Below are 12500 nucleotides of genomic sequence, written 5' to 3' on the forward strand. Positions count from 1 at the left end.
ATAAAATAGTAACCATTGGAACCCTACACTATTATACTTAATCAAAAACAAGAAATGCTGGAACCACTTAGCAGGTCTGGCAGCATCGGTGGAAAGAGAAGCAGAGTTAACGTTTCGGGTCAGTGACCCTTCCTCGGAACTGACCCGAAACGTTAACTCTGCTTCTCTTTCCACAGATGCCGCCAGACCTGCTGAGTGATTCCAGCATTTCTTGTTTTTGTTGCAGGTTTCCAGCATCCGCAGTATTTTGCTTCTATTATACTTAATGTTGGTTTTGCTTGGTTCATACAAATTACAGCAATGTGTAGAGAATAAAAATCAAAAATATTATATTGCTAAAAAGGTTTCCTCAGTAGAATGTATCCCAAAACAATTGCATTCATTAGTGGTCACTTAGAAAGCCGCAAGGCAGGACAGACCTGTAACAACTCCCACTGTCTGCAGACACCCACCGGGTATATACAGCAAGCACAAAGCTCGGCTGTCATCTCGACCTGGAGTCACAAGGCTTCTGGGTCAAAGTGCTCTCACCAGGAGACTGGGCTATTTCCTTTGGAGAGTCAATTGACGCAGACTGGTTCACGAGCTTCGCTACTTTACAACAGCGATGGCACTTCTGTAGATGTTTCATTGGCTAGGAGGCACTTTGAGATATCTTGAAAGGTGGTACCAATTTTTTCCCCCAGTAAAACTGTGTCGGTTTAAAGGGACATCCTCGTCATAGAAAACAAAATGTGTTTGAGAAATCTAAAAACATTTTACAATGCACCTCAGGAGGTCATTATGAAACACCCCGTCCCAGTTAGCGAGGACTTGCCCTTGAGATGGGATTTTAGTACCTGGCTCCCATGTTTAGGTCCCAATAAAGGGAATAATTGAGGGGATGATTCAGGCAGACTTCAGGAAGAGCATAGTCGAGGTCAGTAACAATGTGTGGGAGGGGGCAGAGTGTGGGGGGGGGGTGGAAAGAGAGAGAGAGGCAGGAGCACAATACATGGATAAATGATCATCCTTTGAAAACAATGTGTGGAACAAACATATAGAACAAATTGCATTTATACAGCATCTTTAACATTGCAAAATGTCCCAAGGAGCTTCACAGGAGCACTATCAAACAAAATTTGACAATGAGCCACAAAAGGAGATATTAGAGACAGGTGACTAAAAGCTTGGTCAAAGAGCTAGGTTTTAAGGAGCATCTTAAAAAGTAGAGCGGTGGAGAGGCTTAGCGAGGGAGCTCGAGAACTTAGGACCCAGGTAACTGAAGGTACGGCCACCAATGGTGGTTGATGAAAATCAGGGATGCACAAAAATCCAGAATCGGAGGAGCACAGAAGGAGGCCATTCGGCCCATCGAATACCAAATAGCTAATTCTCCGAGGCTTCCAACTACTCGGAACACACCATCCGACCATCAAAAGAAACATGCCGTATGCTTTGGCATTCATGAAATTCTAGGTATGCTGAGAACAATTAAATTCCCATGGACACCCTGACCTATATCCCAGGGGGACTTAGAAAGAGTAGGCAGGACATTTGTGAGGAACCGACAAGTCATTTGAGGGAATCAAATGTCATGGGGCCTGACTGACTGAAAATAGGCAAAATGAAGTCCCCATATAGAAGTGTGAAATTATTGAAGTGATTAATTCTTATGTGAAGAATGAGAAAAGGCAATATAAAATAAAGGGTACACTTCTAAAGGGGGTACAGTAGCAGAGGGAACTGGGGGTATATGTGTACAAATCATTGAAGAAGGCTGTGCAGGTTGAGAAAGTGGTTAAAAAGGCAGATGGGATCCTAGGCTCTCAATCATCAGTAAAGTGATGGAAGGTGTCATCAACAGTGCCATCAAGCGGCACTTGCTTAGCAATAACCTGCTCAGTGATGCTCAGTTTGGGTTCTGCCAGGGCCACTCAGCTCCTGACCTCATTACAGCCTTGGTCCAAACATGGACAAAAGAGCTGAACTCAAGAGGTGAGGTGAGAGTGACTGCCCTTGACATCAAGGCAGCATTTGACAGAGTATGGCATCAAGGAGCCCTAGCAAAACTGAGGTCAATGGGAATCAGGGGGAAAACCCTCCGCTGGCTGGAGTCATACCTAGTGCAAAGGAAGATGGTTGTGGTTGTTGGAGGTCAATGATCTGAGCTCCAGGACATCACTGCAGGAGCTCCTCAGGGTAGTGTCCTAGGCCCAACCATCTTCAGCTGCTTTATCAATGACCTTCCTTCAATCATAAAGTCAGAAGTGGGGATGTTCGCGGATGATTGCACAATGTTCAGCACTATTCGCGACTCCTCAGATACTGAAGCAGTCCGTGTAGAAATGCAGCAAGACCTGGACAATATCCAGGCTTGGGCTGATAAGTGGCAAGTAACATTCGCGCCACACAAGTGCCAGGCAATGACCATCTCCAACAAGAGAGAATCTAACCATCTCCCCTTGACATTCAACGGCATTACCATCGCTGAATCCCCCACTATCAACATTCTGAGGGCAGCCATTGACCAGAAACTGAACTGGAGTAGCCATATAAATACTGTGGCTACAAGAGCAGGTCAGAGGCTAGGAATCCTGAGGCAAGTAACTCACCTCCTGACTCCCCAAAGCCTGTCCACCATCTACAAGGCACAAGTCAGGAGTGTGATGGAATACTCTCCACTTGCCTGGATGGGTGCAGCTCCAACAACACTCAAGAAGCTCGACACCATCCAGGACAAAGCAGCCCGCTTGATTGGCACCCCATCTACAAACATTCACTCCCTCCACCACCGACGCACAGTGGCAGCAGTGTGTACCATCTATAAGATGCACTGCAGCAATGCACCAAGGCTCCTTAGACAGCACCTTCCAAACCCGCGACCTCTACCAACTAGAAGGACAAGGGCAGCAAATACATGGGAACACCACCACCTGCAAGTTCCCGTCCAAGTCACACACCATCCTGACTTGGAACTATATCGCTGTTCCTTCACTGTCGCTGGGTCAATATCCTGGAACTCCCTTCCTAACAGCACTGTGGGTATACCTACCCCAAATGGACTGCAGCGGTTCAAGAAGGCAGCTCACCACCACCTTCTCAAGGGCAATTAGGGATGGGCAATAAATGCTGGCCTGGCCAGCAACGCCCACATCCCATGAATGAATTAAAAAAAAAAGGTTTTTTAAGTAGGGGCACAGAGTACCAAAGGAAGGAAGTTAAATGAATAAAACACTGGTTTGGCCCCAACTGGAGTAGTGTGTCCAATTCTGGACACCGCACTTTACGAAGGATGTGAAGGCTTTAGAGCGGGTACAGAAAAGATACGAGATTGGTTCCAGGGATGAGGAACTTCAGTTATGAGGATAGATTGGAGAAGCTGGGGCTGTTCTCCTTGGAGAAGAGAAGGTTGAGAGGTGATTTGATAGCAATGTTCAAAATCATGAGGGGTCTGGACAGAGTAGATAGAGAGAAACTGTTCCCATTGGTGGAAGGGTCAAGAACCACAGGACACCGATTTAAGGTGAATGGCAAAAGAAGCAATGGTGACATGAGGAAAAACTGTTATTTTTACGTAGCGAGAGGTTAAGATCTGGAATGCACTGCCTGAGTGCGCGGTGGAGGCAGATTCAATAGGGCTTTTGACAGGGAATTCGATAATTCTCTGAAGTGAAACAATTTTCAGGGCTACGGGGGAAAGGCGGAGGTGTGGGACTAGATGTGTTGCCCTTGTAGAGAGCTGGCATGGACACAATGGGCTGAAAGGCCTCCTTCTGTACTGTAACTATTCTCTGATTCTATTCTATATTCAAGAAGGGCGACTGAATGATAATGGAAGAAGATTTACAAGAATGATACCAGAACTGAGAGGATATAACTATCAGGAAAGACTGAACAGGCTGGGGATCTTCCTTTCTAGAACAGAGGAGGGAGGTGACCTGGTGGAGGTCTTTGAAACTATGAAAGGATTTGATAGGGTAGACGTAAAGATGATGATTCCACCTGTCGGGGGGTCTAAAACTATAAAATTAAAAGAGTCACTCATAAATCCAATGGGGAATTCAGGAAAATGTCTTACCCAGACAGTGGCAAAAATGTGGAACTCGCTACCACAGGGAGTGATTGAGGAGAATAGTATGGATGCATTTAAGGGGAAGCTGGATAAACACATGAGGGAGAAAGGAATAGAAGGATATGCTGATAGGGTGAGATGAAGTAGAGTGGGAGGAGGCCCATGTGGAGCAGGAATTCCAGCACGGAACAGATGGACCAAATGGTCTGTTTGTGCTGTAAGATTCTCTAATGATATCCTGAAGTACTTCGTAAGACAAGGGATGGAGATTTGCGAGATACTGACTAGTCAATTCGGGAGTCAAATGCTACAGGGGTAAAAATAGGCAAAAAAAAAAGTTCCCGTATTCAGTAACAGCAATAGAACAATACCGGACAACCTGAGACCCAACGTCCTGACCTCATTCACTGGAAAAGTAATGAAATCAATAATCTAAGTTAGAATGGAAGATTACCTGCAACAAAAAAAAAAAATCCATTTAATGACAACTAACTTGTCTTCAAGGGCTGGATCTGATCTAATCAACCTCAATTTCCATTCCCTCACCCCAGATGAGGAGAGATCCAAAATAGACAGGGCAAAAGACACGTAGCAGAACAACTGGGCTTCCAAAAGGATTTGAAGAAGTAACGCAAGTGACTCCGTTAACAAACTAAGGTCAGTGACCAGGGCAAGACGTGGCTGTGAAGGGAATGGGTTAGTAGGGTGATGGGGCAGCGTGACGGGGCAGGGAGGTGGGGAAGAGAGAGGGAGAATAGAACAGCACAATTCAATTTCCACAATAGAAAGATCTATAACCTGGGACATTGCTAATGAGAAACCTCAATTGTCCTTGGCCAAGCTTCAGCCTCTGAGGTCAGCAGAGGGCACAAAGCATCGTGGCCAATCGCTGAACATCCAGGACCTTCAGAGCAGGACATGCGGCCGTCAGAGATATGGGGCTCAGAACGGGACCAACTTTCAGCAAAGCTCTCCAATAGATAGGTAACCTGCAGCTCTTTCCAAAGAGCTGGCACTAGTCACGATGGGCCGAATGGCCTCCTAAGTGCCGTATGATGCTATGTGCAGGGTCAGGGAATCATACAGCCCAGAAGGTGGCCGTTTGGCCCATTATTCCTGTGCTGTAAAGAGTTATCCAATTAGCCCAAATGCGCCTTGCTCGTTCCCCATTGCATTGCAGTTTCTCTCCCTTTCCAAACAATTATCCAATTCCCTTTTGAAAGTTACTATTGAACCTGATTCGAGACCATCCTGCACGGCAGATGATAAGAAACAAGTTGCTGCGTAACAACAATTCTCATCTCCCCTCGGGCTCTTTTGCCAATTAGCAGAAGATGAAAGATTCAACATGGGTCCTGTCAGATGTGCAACATTTACTGATTTAAAAAAGCTTTAATATGGCGATACTTTGTACAATATAACAAATCACAACTGAACAAATCTTCAAAAAGGAAATTTATAAAGACTCAGACACCATCAGATTGTGTTGCTTTTTCATGACTGAGATTGAGTTTTTTTAAAAAAAGAAAACAAAGGAAATACCACTTTAAATTGGTGACTTACGGTGTACACCCCTTATTATCACTATTCTGTGACATGGTCCCATTGCAGCTACACAGTCCAGCCCCAGAAGCTGCAGACCCAGACACTTATACCAACATCATCGAGGGAATTTGTCTTGTCCTCCTATACCACAGACTGGAATACATAATTCAGGCTGACTCTCCCAGTGCAGTACTGAGGGAGTGCTGCACTGTCGGGGATGCCGTCTTTCGGAAGGCACGTTACACCAATGCCCCGCCTGCTTCCTCAGTCAGACGTAAAAGATCCCATGGCCACTACTTTGGAGTAGAGCAGGGATGTTCTCCCCGGTGCTCCGGCCAATATTTATTCCTCAGTCAACATCACAAAAACAGATTTTCTGGCCATTATTGCATTGCTGATTGTGGGAGCTTGCTGTGTGCAAATTGGCCGATACATTTCCTGCTTTACAGCACTACAAAAAGTATTTCATTGGCTGTAATGTCCTTTGGGGTGTCCAGTGGTTGTGAAAGGTGCTAGAGAAATGCAAGTCTTTGTTTTTCCTTCCAAAGCCACATGAGCAATAATTAGTTTCCAGCTGACCTCAGGAACCAGCTGAACCTCTTGCTCAAAGGCAGTAACTGAGCAGCAGGCCTGGATAGTCGCTCAACATTACCATCGTGTTCCAGATCCCAGTACAAACCCAATCAACGCCACAGAAAATCGACTGGTACTCGTAAACACTCAAATTTATTGGGAGTCTAGAACACAGGGTCACAGTCTCAGGATAAGTCTAGTCAAAAAGAAAAAGGAAGCATTCGTAAGGGCTGGAAGGCTAGGAACAGACAAATCCCTTGTGGAATATAAAGACAGTAGGAAGGAACTTAAGCAAGGAGTTAGGAGGGCTAAAAGGGGTCATGAAAAGTCATTGGCAAATAGGATTAAGGAAAATCCCAAGGCTTTTTATACGTATATAAAGAGCAAGAGGGTAACTAGGGAAAGGGTTGGCCCACTCAAGGACAGAGAAGGGAATCTAAGTGTGGAGCCAGAGGAAATGGGAGAGGTACTAAATGAGTACTTTGCATCAGTATTCACCAAAGAGAAGGACTTGGTGGATGATGAGCCTAGGGAAGGGAGTGTAGATAGTCTCTGTCATCTCATTATCAAAAAGGAGGAGATGTTGGGTGTCTTGCAAAGCATTAAGGTAGATAAGTCCCTAGAATACTGAGGGAGGCAAGGGAAGAAATTGCTGGGGCCTAGACGGAAATCTTTGCATCCTCATTGGCTCCAGGTGAGGTCCCAGAGGACTGGAGAATAGCCAATGTTGTTCCTTTGTTTAAGGGTAGCAAGGATAATCCAGGAAATTATAGGCCGGTGAGCCTTACGTCAGTGGTAGGGAAATTATTAGAGAGGATTCTTCGGGACAGGATTTACTCCCATTTGGAAATAAACGAACTTATTAGCGAGAGGCAGCATGGTTTTGTGAAGGGGAGGTCGGGTCTCACTAATTTGATTGAGTTTTTTGAGGAAGTGACAAAGATGATTGATGAAGGAAGGGCAGTAAAGCCTTTGACAAGGTCCCTCATGGCAGACAGGTACAAAAGGTGAAGTCACACGGGATCCGAGGTGAGCTGGCAAGATGGATACAGAACTGGCTCGGTCATAGAAGACAGAGGGTAGCAGTGGAAGGGTGCTTTTCTGAATGGAGGGATGTGACTAGTGGTGTTCCGCAGGGATCAGTGCTGGGACCTTTGCTGTTTGTAGTATATATAAATGATTTGGAGGAAAATGTAGCTGGTCTGATTAGTAAGTTTGCGGACGACACAAAGGTTGGTGGAGTTGCGGATAGTGATGAGGATTGTCGGAGGATACAGCAGGATATAGATCGGTTGGAGACTTGGGCGGAGAAATGGCAGATGGAGTTTAATCCGGACAAATGTGAGGTAATGCATTTTGGAAGATCTAATGCAGGTGGGAAGTATACAGTAAATGGCAGAACTCTTTGGAGTATTGACAGGCAGAGAGATCTGGGCGTACAGGTCCACAGGTTACTGAAAGTGGCAACGCAGGTAGATAAGGTAGTCAAGAAGGCATACGGCATGCTTGCCTTCATCGGTCGGGGCATAGAGTATAAAAATAGGCAAGTCATGCTGCAGCTGTACAGAACTTTAGTTAGGCCACACTTAGAATATTGCGTGCAATTCTGGTCGCCACACTACCAGAAGGACGTGGAGGCTTCGGAGAGGGTACAGAAGAGGTTTACCAGAATGTTGCCTGCTCTGGAGGGCATTAGCTATGAGGAGAGGTTGGATAAACTCGGATTGTTTTCACTGGAACGATGGAGGTGGAGGGGCGACATGATAGAAGTTTACAAAGTTATGAGCGGCATGGACAGAGTGGATAGTCAGAAGCTTTTTCCCAGGGTGGAAGAGTCAGTTACTAGGGGACATAGGTTTAAGGTGCGAGGGGGAAAGTTTAGAGGGGATGTGCGAGGCAAGTTTTTTTTACACAGAGGGTGGTGAGTGCCTGGAACTTGCTGCCGGGGGAGGTGGTGGAAGTAGGTACGATAGCGACGTTTAAGAGGCAGCTTGACAAATATATGAATAGGAAGGGAATAGAGGGATACGGACCCCGGAAGTGCAGAAGGTTTTAGTTTAGGCAGGCATCAAGATCGGCGCAGGCTTGGAGGGCCGAATGGCCTGTTCCTGTGCTGTACTGTTCTTTGATAAGGGGTCTGTCATTTAGGGCTGAGATGAGGAGAAATTTCTTCACTCAGGAGGTTTGTGACTCTTTGGAATTCTCTACCCCAGTGAGCTGTGGATGCTCCATCGTTGAGTATATTCATGACAGAGATTGATAGAGTTTTGGACACTGAGGAAAGTGGAGTTCAGGTAGATGATTAGCTATGACCTTATTGAATGGTGGAGTAGGCTTGAGGGGCCGAATGGCCTACTCCTGCCTCTATTTCTCATGTAAAGGGACAAATAAAATTTATCAGCTTCACAAGACTGGTGATTCGCAGCACAGAGCTCTCCAGAGACCAGGCCACAACGCTTCCCCATTGCGCACATCGCCAATGTGCAGACTAAAGTGACAGCTCCAGAAAAGGTCACTTTATAACTTAATCTGGAAGGAAAAGGTCTAAACACAGTCAGAAGCCAATTTATCATGACAGCAATAATTTAATGACAATCCCACACAGACGTGCAGAGGACAAGATAAACCCTGCCTACAACAGGACTGAAGAGACAGACAGTCTTAAAGAGGGACCACTTACCAAATGGAGAGGCTGAGGCAAAGAGCATGGATGCCTTTAAGGGGAAGGTAAATAAACACACAAGGGAGAGAGGAATAGAAGGGTGTGTTGATAGGGTGAGACGAAGTGGGTGGGAGGAGGCTCGTGTGGAGCATCAACACCAGTATGGAGCAGATGGGCTGAATGGTCTGTGTCTGTGCTGTAAATACTATCTTTGCCAGTCTGCATGTAGTACAGACAGAGATTACAAAGATTGTGTAAAGTGATTAAACAACTTACGTAAAACACCACTGATTTTTCTTTTACTCTTTTTAGGACGTGGGCATTGCTGGCAAGGTGGGCACCTACTGCACATCCCTTATTGCCCTTGAAAAGGTGGTGAGCTGCTTTCTTGAATCATTGCAGTCCATGTGGGGTAGGTACACCCACAGTGCTGTTAGGGAGGGAGTTCCAGGACTTGGACCTGGCAACAATTGAGGAACGGCAATTAGTTCCAAGTTGGGATGGCACGCAAGACTTGGAGGGGGATTTTAAGGTTGTGGTGTTCCGATGTGCCTGCTGCCCTTGTCCTCCCAGGTTGTAGACCTGCTGCCCGACCTGCTGAGCGTTTTCCAACATCCACAGACTTTTGCTTTTGTATGACAGTAATGATGCAGGTTGGAGGAGCTACTAAATACAGTTGTAGTCATGGCGATAGAAAGAGACCACACAGAGAGTGAACGAGGCCGAGCTCTCGCTGTCAGAAGGGCTGGTTTAAGGTTAAGCCCGAGGACAGGTGTCTGGAAAGTGCATCTGCAGCTAATGGGAATGCAGAATGGAAATGGAGGCAGAGTTTCAGACTGGATATTGGGTTAGCATGAAAAGGGGGGAGACAGTGGCGTAGTGGTAATGTCACTGAACTAATAATCTAAAGGCCCAGGCTAATGCCCTGGGACACCAGTTCAAATCCCACCAGGGCAGCTTGCAGAATTCAAATTCGATTAATTAATTTTTTTTTTTAAATCTGGAATTGAAAGCTAGTCTCAGTAATGGTGCTACGTAAGGATCACTGATTATTGTAAAAACACATTTGGTTCACTTTAGGGAAGGAAATCTGCCATCCTTACCTGGTCTGGCCTACATGTGACTCCAGACCCACAGCAATGTGGTTGACTCTTAACTGCCCTCTGAAATGGCCCAGCAAGCCACTCAGTTTCTCAAGGGCAATTAGCGATGGGCAGTAAATGCTGGCCTTGCCAGTGACGCCCACTTCCCAAGAAGAAATATTTTTTTAAAAAGGCTCTGAAAGGCCCTCGCCCATCCGGAGATCTAAAATGGGCCAAATTACTGGGCAATTTACAAAACCAGACTGTTTCTAATGAAGAGGCTTGTGAAACTGTCTCAAGAAAAGAGTTAGGCTCAGCACATAACCATTCGTGCATCATTAAAGATAGAGAGCAGACACCACAGGTTAGAGTCTAGGGTACACAGGAGTGTACAAAGATACAATAAATCTAAAAACAAACAGTTATATAACATTTATACAGCATCTTAAACATTGTAAAAATGTCCCAAATTGTTCACACGAATGTTGTCAAACACAATTCGACATCGAGCCACATAAGGAGATATTAAGGCAGGTGACGAAAAGCTCAGTCAAAAAGATAGATTTTAAAGAGTGTTTATAAAGAAGGAGGGATGGTAGAGAGGCTGGGAGATTTATGGAGGGAATTCCAGAGCCCAGGGCCCAGGCAGCCAAAGGCATGGCCACCAACGCTGCAGCAATTAAAATCGGGGATATGGAAGAGTACACAAGGGTGGCACAGTGGTTAGCACCGCAGCCTCACAGCTCCAGCGACCCGGGTTCGATTCTGGGCACTGCCTGTGTGGAGTTTGTAAGTTCTCCCGTGACTGCGTGGGTTTTCGCCGGGTGCTCCGGTTTCCTCCCACAGCCAAAGACTTGCAGGTTGATAGGTAAATTGGCCATTGGCAATTGCCCCTAGTGTAGGTAGGTGGTAGAGGAATTGAGGGAAGGTGGGGATGTGGTAGGAATATGGGATTAATGTAGCATTAGTATAAATGGGTGGTTGATGGTCAGCACAGACTTGGTGGGCCAAAGGGCCTGTTTCAGTGCTGTATCTCTAAATAAATAAAAATAAATAAGAGGCCAGAATTGGAGGAGTGCAGAGATCTCAGAGAGTTGTGAGGCAGGAGGCGATTAGAGAGAGAGAGAGAGAGAGGAGCGAGGCCATGGAAGGATGAGAATTTTAAAACCGAGGTGTTGCTGGAACGGGAGTCAATGTAGGTCAACGAACACAAGGGTGATGAACGAATGGGGCTTGGTCTGAGTTAGGATACAGGCACCAGAGTTTTGGATGAGCTCAGGTTTATGTCAAGTGGAAGATGAGAGGCTGACCAGGAGAGATTGGAACAGTCAAGCCTCAATGTAACAAAGGTATGGATGAGGGTTTCAGCGGCAGATGCACTGAGAAAAGTTTATGACATTCATTCTCTAGGACACTAATCCACACTTCCCTTCCTGCTCTCCTTGGAATTCTCTCCCTCCTGGTAGGACATTGCCTGGGTTTTATTCAGCTCCTCCTCAGGGTAGTGTAACTGAAATTCAACATTCATTCGATATACAGAGAATCAGATGCAAACCTGTGTCCTACTGTTTCACGGTAGAGGCTCAAACACAGAGAATATCTCAGCAAGCTCTCTGACTGTTCACACTGCCCAGGATGCTCAAGCATGTTGGTTTCTGAGGCGAGGGCTTGGAGGGGGGGTGCAGGCAGTGGTGCTAAGGGGGAGAAGCTTCATTCCCACATTACATCCACCGACAAACAAACAAGGTGTTTATGTAACGAGTGCTGGCTAACTCCACAGATTCAAAGCCCATAGAGCAGGGAGCTTTTATTAATAGAATAGCTGGGATGTCACACGTTGAACAAGCCAGGAATGTGCTATCATGTCCCAGAATGTCTCACTGAGCTGGTGAGTGTGTAAAGGACAATGAAGGATAAACGACCATAGATTTATATTGTGTCTTTCACAAGTGGATCACAAAAAGGGGTTGGAGATGAAATGTCCAAAATCCCCCCCTCTCCAGCAACTGTCCTGGGCTTTTCTCTGTTTGTCACCTCTCCCAGAAGAGGAGGACACGTCTCTGTTACTATCACAATTATACAGGGCAGGTTGGATAGGCCAGCATGTGTTTTACTGTCCGTCATTTCCATACGTTCGGAACCTCAGGATGTTCCAAAGTGTTTCGCAGCCAATGAGATGCTTGTTGCAGTGTAGTCACTGGGAAAGATGAAGTCTGGGCTTGTGGAATCTAACAGGATTACATTTCAGTTATGATGACTATTCCAAAGTAATTTCAGAGTCAAATTTTACAGCACCAATGCCATAAAAAAAAATTACATTTCAATCTCCTTCCCCTACTCCCATCAGGAAAATGGGAACAGGAGACAACCACTCAGTAAGATCATGGCTGATCTGTACCTTTAACTCCATCCCCCTTAGCTCCAAATCCTTTTGTATCCTTGTCTAGGAAATTCTAGCGATCTCAGATTTAAAATGTTTAATTGAGCTCCAGTCTCCACTGCTTTGTGTGGGACAGAGTTCCACACTTTTACTGCCCTTTGTGTGAAAGAGTGTTTCCCAACTTCTTGCCTGATTCAGGTCCAA

At 45.8% G+C, this 12500-nt stretch overlaps 1 protein-coding gene across 4 annotated transcripts in view; it reads right to left on the bottom strand.

Annotated features, from left to right (window-relative positions):
• LOC137347604 (endophilin-B2-like) overlaps positions 1 to 12500 on the bottom strand; it is a 102060-nt gene that overhangs the window by 63514 nt on the left and 26046 nt on the right. The window lies entirely within an intron of this gene.

This window comes from Heterodontus francisci, chromosome 32, assembly GCF_036365525.1.
Source record: "Heterodontus francisci isolate sHetFra1 chromosome 32, sHetFra1.hap1, whole genome shotgun sequence".
Classification (NCBI taxonomy): Eukaryota; Metazoa; Chordata; class Chondrichthyes; order Heterodontiformes; family Heterodontidae; genus Heterodontus; species Heterodontus francisci.